Below are 7,340 nucleotides of genomic sequence, written 5' to 3'. Positions count from 1 at the left end.
ACTAAACCTGGTCGCTGGCAGGTTTTATCAAAGAAACCCTGGGTTTCTACCTGGCTCCGCCCACCTGAACACCGTTTCTTAACACTTTAATAAACTTTAACACTTTTCTCTGAAACACATTAGTAACACCACACACCACAGACGTGTTCACATCATTACTAATGTTGTGTTGCTTTACTTTTTTTTTTTTTTTTTTTTTGTGATAACGGTAGTTTTCTTTCTAACATAGTGGATGTAGATCATTAAGTGAAAGTCACTGAGAGGTTGATCTACATTAAAACATCTACTGACGTCTGTAGTAAAGTTCACTGAATACAAACCTGTGGATAATATTAAGGAGGAGATGATCATTTAAATTAATCCACTTGTAAGGCTCGATTGTTGTTTTATATTGTTATACAGTTAGGTCTGTAGATCATTTCAACTTTGAAGGTATGATGCAGTGAATTGTGACACTGCTCTTGAAAGCGATGGGTCGTGGGTTCGCATCCCGCTTCAGTGTTTTTTTATGACATTTTTTAGGTTGTTGACATGACTCTGGCGACAATGTTACATTAAGAATCAATATAAATGATGTGATGTGAAGCAGCATTTACTGTCTTTATATCCAGTGTAACAGGAGGACTCTCTATGCAGACATCCTATGCTGCTGACATGTCTCCTCAGACACACTTTATTCATATTATTCACCGCTCGTCATGTCACTGAAACAATAAAGTGATGAAGCGACTAGAAAGTGTGACTAATTATGGGTGATTGAAGCCACTATAGTCACTGAAGACTGAACACACCTTTAGAACAGGCTCATATTCCTCAAACACCAGCTTATTTCACCCATTAGGGTGAATAAATCACTATTTTCCGTTTGGTTGTCATGGCAGTTTGAGTATTCTTTGATCCATTGATGATGGCTTTTTATCGCACGCGTGCACGTCAGTAACCCAAGGTTTACATACTCAGGGTTGATTAACCCACTTCATACCAGCTGTAATGGAATCAGATACACAGAGTTTCCCATCGTGGGGTATGTTGACCCAGAGTTTATGGAACGACTCAGAGTTTGTTAACCCTCCTTTATGGAACACACCTCAGGTGTAAAGCCTGATCTGAAGTGTGTTTTTAATGTGATTATTATTACTAGGACTACATTCAAATCTGAAAAGGCTCTGGAACAAAGACAGGTTTAGCTGTTGGTGTATTTAATTACAGTAACTGGTGATGCATCACAGCAGAATGAGGGTAAACTGGTTTCATATGTTTTATACTGGAAAGGAATGAGGGTGTGGAGGAGTCCTCACCTCACACACACACACACACACACACACACACACACACACACACACACACACACACAGTCACAGAGCAGACACACACACACACTGATGAAGAACTGACCAACATCTGAAACAGGAAGGACAGCAGACCTCCAGGAACAAACTCTGCAGAGAAAAGGTTTGAGTCTGTGTGAGAGAGAGATACATTTAATAATAATAATGCATCAGTTTTATATAGCGCTTTTTCATAGACACTCAAAGTCACTTTACAGAATTAAGGCATTATTCTTTCACTCCACACTTAGTGGTGGTAAGCTACTATTGTAGCCACAGCTGCCCTGGGGCAGACTGACGGAAGCGAGGCTGCAATAGTGCGCCATCGGCCCCTCCGACCACCACCAACACTCACTCACACACTACATTCATACTAGGCAATGTAGGTGAAGTGCCTTGCCCAAGGACACAATGACAGATACCACTGGGGTGACTGCCACCCCACTGTGGCACCTGGAATTCTCAGTGGTCTGCCATCCAACTACTGACCAGGCCCAGACGTACTTAGCTTCCGAGATCTAACGGGATCGGGCAATGACAGGCTGGTATGGCCACTGATTTATGTATTTATAGATATTCTGTCCATGCATGTATATATATATACATATGTACATGTACTGTATGTATATATGTATGTACGGATGCACGTGTGTCTATATGGATATATCTTTTTATTTTTTTGTTTTTACAAATTCATAGACATTATAATACAGCAAGTGTGTGTGATATTATAATAATTATAATATTGTGCTATTAGAGGGTGAGGGGAGGAGCCAACAACAAGTTAAAAATAGACTAATCTGTGGGGGAAAGGCAGGGGTGTATTACCACATTTTGGGCCCTGGGTACAAACCCTCTTGTTGGGCCCCTCCTGTAACTTTTAATATGTACACTTTTATTTCACCTGTACCATTAGTACTGTTTTAAAGGGGGTGGTAGGGCCCTGATGCAGCATGAATACCTGTGTTTAGTGCAAAACTGTGATTAATAACCAGTTTATTTTCGCACAGGGCCATTTTCATTCACATATAAACAATCTAAAATTGTTTTAAATGCATCTTTGTACATATATATATAAAGCAAATTCAGACATAAATATATATACACACACATACATACACGTACACAATAGATTGAGAGAAGAGAAGGAAAATGAGAGAGAAAAAAACATAATTAAATAAAAATAAATAAATTAATTAATAAATAAAATAAATAAATAAATAAAAAAACATTATAAATAAAAGGAAGGGGGGTCAATGATAGTTTCAACCTGGAGCCCAGCACCCAGGCCCAGCCACAGGTCTCCTCTATACCTCCTTTTTCTGTTTTGTTTTAAATCAACAAAAGACTATTTGGGAAGTAAATATATATTTTAATTGTGTGGAGATAGATTAATTTACCTGACATATATCTATTTTAATTCAACATGCCAGCTAAATATTTATGCTTGATATGTGGCAAGAATTTAGCAATTAGAATGTGTTGACTGACATTATGTGTTATCAAATTCAAGTTATTATTTTTTTTATGGAGCCCTTCAAATACATTATATAAAAATAATATTCTTTACAAAATATTTGATATAATTTTAACTGTATAGCATTTTCTACACTATGCAGGGCCGTGCAGAGATTTTTGGAGGGGCAGGTGCTCATAGTTTAAAGGGGGCACATGGAGCACTATTGATAATAGTAGTGTTTGTGTAATAATAATAATAATAATATTAATAATAGCAACACTAAATATTCTGATATATAAACAAAAATAACCGCATAAGTGTTGCTAAGCAACAGAGGCAATAATCATAATAACCAGAATCATAAACAATGACAACAAGGGAGATTGTGAGATAAAAAGAATAAAATAAATGGTTGTAAATGTACCAATAAGTGTTTGTGTGAGGTTTAGTGGATAGTAAAGGAGGTGTAGTGGTGACGTGGTTGGTACTCAGACAATAAAACTACAAATAAATAAACTAAAATTACTTATGGATAAGGGAATAAAGGATCATAAACAAGATATTTAAGATACAGCTGAGATAAACTTGCGTGTGTGTGTGTGTGTGTGTGTGTGCGTGTGTGCGTGTGTGTGTGTGTGTGTGTCTGTATGGGGGTGGATCCATTCTAAATTCATGTACACCAGTCCAACGAACGTGTACACGAAGAAAAAAAAAAACACTTGGAAAAATATATTAGGTGCACAGTGTCTTCTTGTTCTTCTGCTGCAGCTGCCCGAACGTTAAACCACGAACCGTAAACCGTTTTTAGCATATTCTGCCTTCTTTTTTGTACTTTCTACTTTTCATTTTACCTCTCTCCATTTCTGGCAACCCAATTTTAATCTGTTTACAGACACGGTCACGGTCTGAACTTCTAGCGTTGACTCAAGTCTCTCTTGTGCATGCGGCATGGGCAATACTAACTAAAGGTGGAGGGAGGGGCTTGACGACACACATTTTGACACATTTTTGAAAATAACTTGTTAGGGGGGGAAAACCATCAGAGCAACATAAAGGGCCTCTAGTACTGAGTGACAAAAAAAAAATGAAATAATAATAATCAGAATTTTATTTTTTGGGAGGATTGGGGAAGAGGGCCCCCCGCAGGCCTGGGCCAGGTGCAATTGCTCTTGTTGCAACCCCCGTAGAACCGGCCCTGTTTACCACCACTAAGTGTGGAGTGAAAAAATAATGCCTTAATTGTGTAAAGTGACTTTGAGTGTCCAACAAAGCGCCATATAAAATGTATGTATTATTATTATTAAAACGGACCACCATTTAGTCCGGTTGCAGTCTGTGTCACGACACCCGTCCAAAGAGTGACTGTAGAGTTACGCTCTGAGTCAGATCGTTGCTGTGATTGGACAGGATACAACACTTAACACACACACACACTTACTGACGTGCACGCCTGTTTGCCTGCAGGCGTAAGCGCCTAATATTTTTTTCTGTGTTTACATGTCACGTAGACGGTTCTACATAGTAAAGGTCACCTGATCGCCATAGCTTCACTCACGCCATATCTGCCTCTACACCTAACTACTTAGATTAGGTAATTTTAGATTAGTTAGGCAGGTACACTTGTGTTAGACTGGTACGCATTATTTAGAATGGATACACCCCCCGTAGTGTGTGTATGTGTGTGTGTGTGTGCGTGTGTGTGTGTGTGTGTGTGTGTGTGTGTGTGTGTGTGTGTGTGTGTGTCTGTGTGTGTGTGTGTGGGAGCAGCTTCAGGTTGGACTGGTTCTACATATTTTATCCAGTGAAGTAATGGGTGTGTTAGAGTCCCAGCATGTGACAGTGGGTGAGACACGGTTTCTCACACTGTGCCACGGCACCAATCCGGTATTTCACCGCTGTCCGCCGTCCGGTAGTTCACACCGGTTGCGTTTTGAGTGTGCCACGGTGCTCTTCGGTTGAACGACTGTGACGTCACGAGACAGAGCAGTTCTCATGATATTTATATAATCGCACGAGAACGCAGTTAAATGTATGTGTTATAAACGCAACAATAAACAGATAAACAGGTCAGTGTTCCTATAAAGGAGAACAAGAAGGTTGGACTCTCTGGATTTGTCATAGACACATTTTTTATCAACAACCAACAGAGAAGAGATAAAACTGCACCAGTAAAACATGAACTAAATCAAAGTTGCTGCAGTTTACAGTGAGTTACAGTATGAGAAGAACCAATATAGTGGATGTGAATTTGTATTTACACATTATGACGTTTTGGTGATGTATTTACTTGAAATATAATCTGAAGTGTTTTATTTTGAAAAGTAACCTGATATTTTATTGCGGAGTACTTAATTTCCTGTTTAGCTTCATTTGCTCTGTGCTGCTTGATGCGTCGTGCTCCGGTGTCCGCCAGAAATAGAAGTCCTGCGTATATCTGGTGGAGGGCACCGGACTACCACATCTGGGAAGGAGAAGACACACACCGCAGCGGACCTGGTGGAAATTAACACATAGACTAAATGGAAACCTATCAGCTCTGGTGACGCGGCGGTGACGTAATGTAGAGGAGCCGCATCCAGTGGAAATTGGGGGTGAGACAGGCTCAAAAAACAACTAAACTAACCAAAATAAAAACAACAATAATTGAACATGAACAGCTGCAGCTTGAAGACTTTAGTACAAACTGTAACTTTGATACTAAATAGAAACATTTAAAGTGGCTCTAGTGATAATTTAGCTCATCAAGTATTATTATTATTAACACTAAAATATTTTACTATTGACATTCATATTTTGTGAAAACATCCAAAACTTCCAGATTTAACATTAAATAATAAAATATCAGTAATGAACACACATCAACATCAAGCTAATCCTAATTGTATAAAACACAAACTGTGACATCACTCTTTACATTTGCAATAAAATACACAGTTATCTTAAAATGATGTTAAACTACAATGAAATAAATTAATAGACCACTGTTGCCATGCAGTCAATGTTTTTTTGTGAAGTTATTTATTTTATCTCTTTCTGTTTAGTGCTAGCTGCTAACAGCTAACCCTCTGCAAGCTGCTAACAGCTAATGCTCTGCTAGCTGCTAACAGCTAACGCTCTGCTAGCTGCTAACAGCTAACTCTATAGAAGTGTATCAAAGTATTTAACATCTTGATATTAAAAGGTTTTTACTCTTTTGAACAAAGATGAACTGTTTCTTATACATCACAGCAAAGAGCTTAGAGGACTTCATTTTTGAGTCAGTGTACCACTGAGATATATTTAAACTTGGGGGTCAAACAACAAGCTCCCTGTTTCACTGATTGATAAGTTGTCTTTTTCTCATCTATTTCTAGAGCAAGGTGATTCCATATATGGTGATGAGATATGACCCTGTAGGATGACCTTTCTCTTGTCTATATAGACACTAGCTCATAGTATAGATCATACTTGGACTGCAGTAAGAAATGTGGAATCATGAAAATAATTTAATTTGGCAAAATCATGTTAATTTGTGCACAACTTAAACTGTTTGAAGCTCGTTCTCATTATTATTTCCATATTTTCCAGCGTAGAGGATGTTTTTTTTTTTACATTCAAAGTTGAGTGTGTGAACAATGTGGTGACTTCTCTCATTGTAACACCATGATTGATCACATGATCAACCAAAGTGGTTCAGATCTCATCAGAGATTACAGTCCTTTGCTTTCCTCTTCCTCCTCCTCTTCCTCTCACTCCTCTGGCTCCGCCTCTGTTTTCTATGTTGGCATCCATTGGTCCAAAACAGAAACACTCACCTGTTGTCCTTTTATGCTGAAGCTCTGATTGATAATTATAAACCTGTGTGACAGATGTTTGGTCATGTGAGCATCGTAGAGCAATGCTTGACAAAGTTTCAGGTCGAACTCGCACCGCGTTGGGGAGATATTCGCTCCACACACACAGACCTACACGCACGCGCAACACACACAGACCTTTCTGTGTATAACACCCTAACCATTTTAATATCACAAATGTCCAGCGACCCCAGAGACATTTTTTTTAGATTTAGTTTTTGATCATGTTTATTAAAGTGTGTTAAAGTTAAGATACAGAGTAGCCAGGATTAGATATTTAGATACTGTATCTTTTTTAACTAGATTTAAATATTTGAGAAAGTTTACGTATAGAAAACTGTTATTTGATGTTTGTTGTGTGTGTTTTGTTTTTTTACCAAATACTAGACATTTAAACCCCATTTTAATTCCAGGCTGACCAGACATGGTGTCCTGATCCCAAGGTTGAAAAGAAATGCAATAACCTAATGACTCCATATCCATTGCTTGTATTTTATAAATTTGTTTTTTTATATTTAATGGTTTATTGAATATTGTGTGTGTGACATACTTTTGCTACAATTTAAGGGGCGGTGGTAGCAAAATGTTTTCTACAATATATATATATATATATTTTTTTTAAATAACTTTATTTTTATTTAAGATTTGACGTGCAAAAGGAATGTTCCAGCATTTAAATATGTGTGAGTGCAAGTAGTTAATTTCAAATTAAATAATATA

The 7,340-nt window shown here is 37.9% G+C and overlaps 1 pseudogene; it reads right to left on the bottom strand.

Annotated features, from left to right (window-relative positions):
- Positions 1–1,769: 1,769 nt before the first annotated feature.
- On the bottom strand, positions 1,770–1,887 carry LOC114458588 (uncharacterized; annotated as a pseudogene).
- Between the last annotated feature and the right edge of the window lie 5,453 nt (positions 1,888–7,340).

This window comes from Gouania willdenowi, unplaced genomic scaffold (assembly GCF_900634775.1).
Source record: "Gouania willdenowi unplaced genomic scaffold, fGouWil2.1 scaffold_144_arrow_ctg1, whole genome shotgun sequence".
NCBI lineage: Eukaryota > Metazoa > Chordata > Actinopteri > Blenniiformes > Gobiesocidae > Gouania > Gouania willdenowi.
The sequence above is the reverse complement of the archived record's forward strand: the minus strand, read 5'-3'. Positions and strand labels throughout refer to the sequence as shown.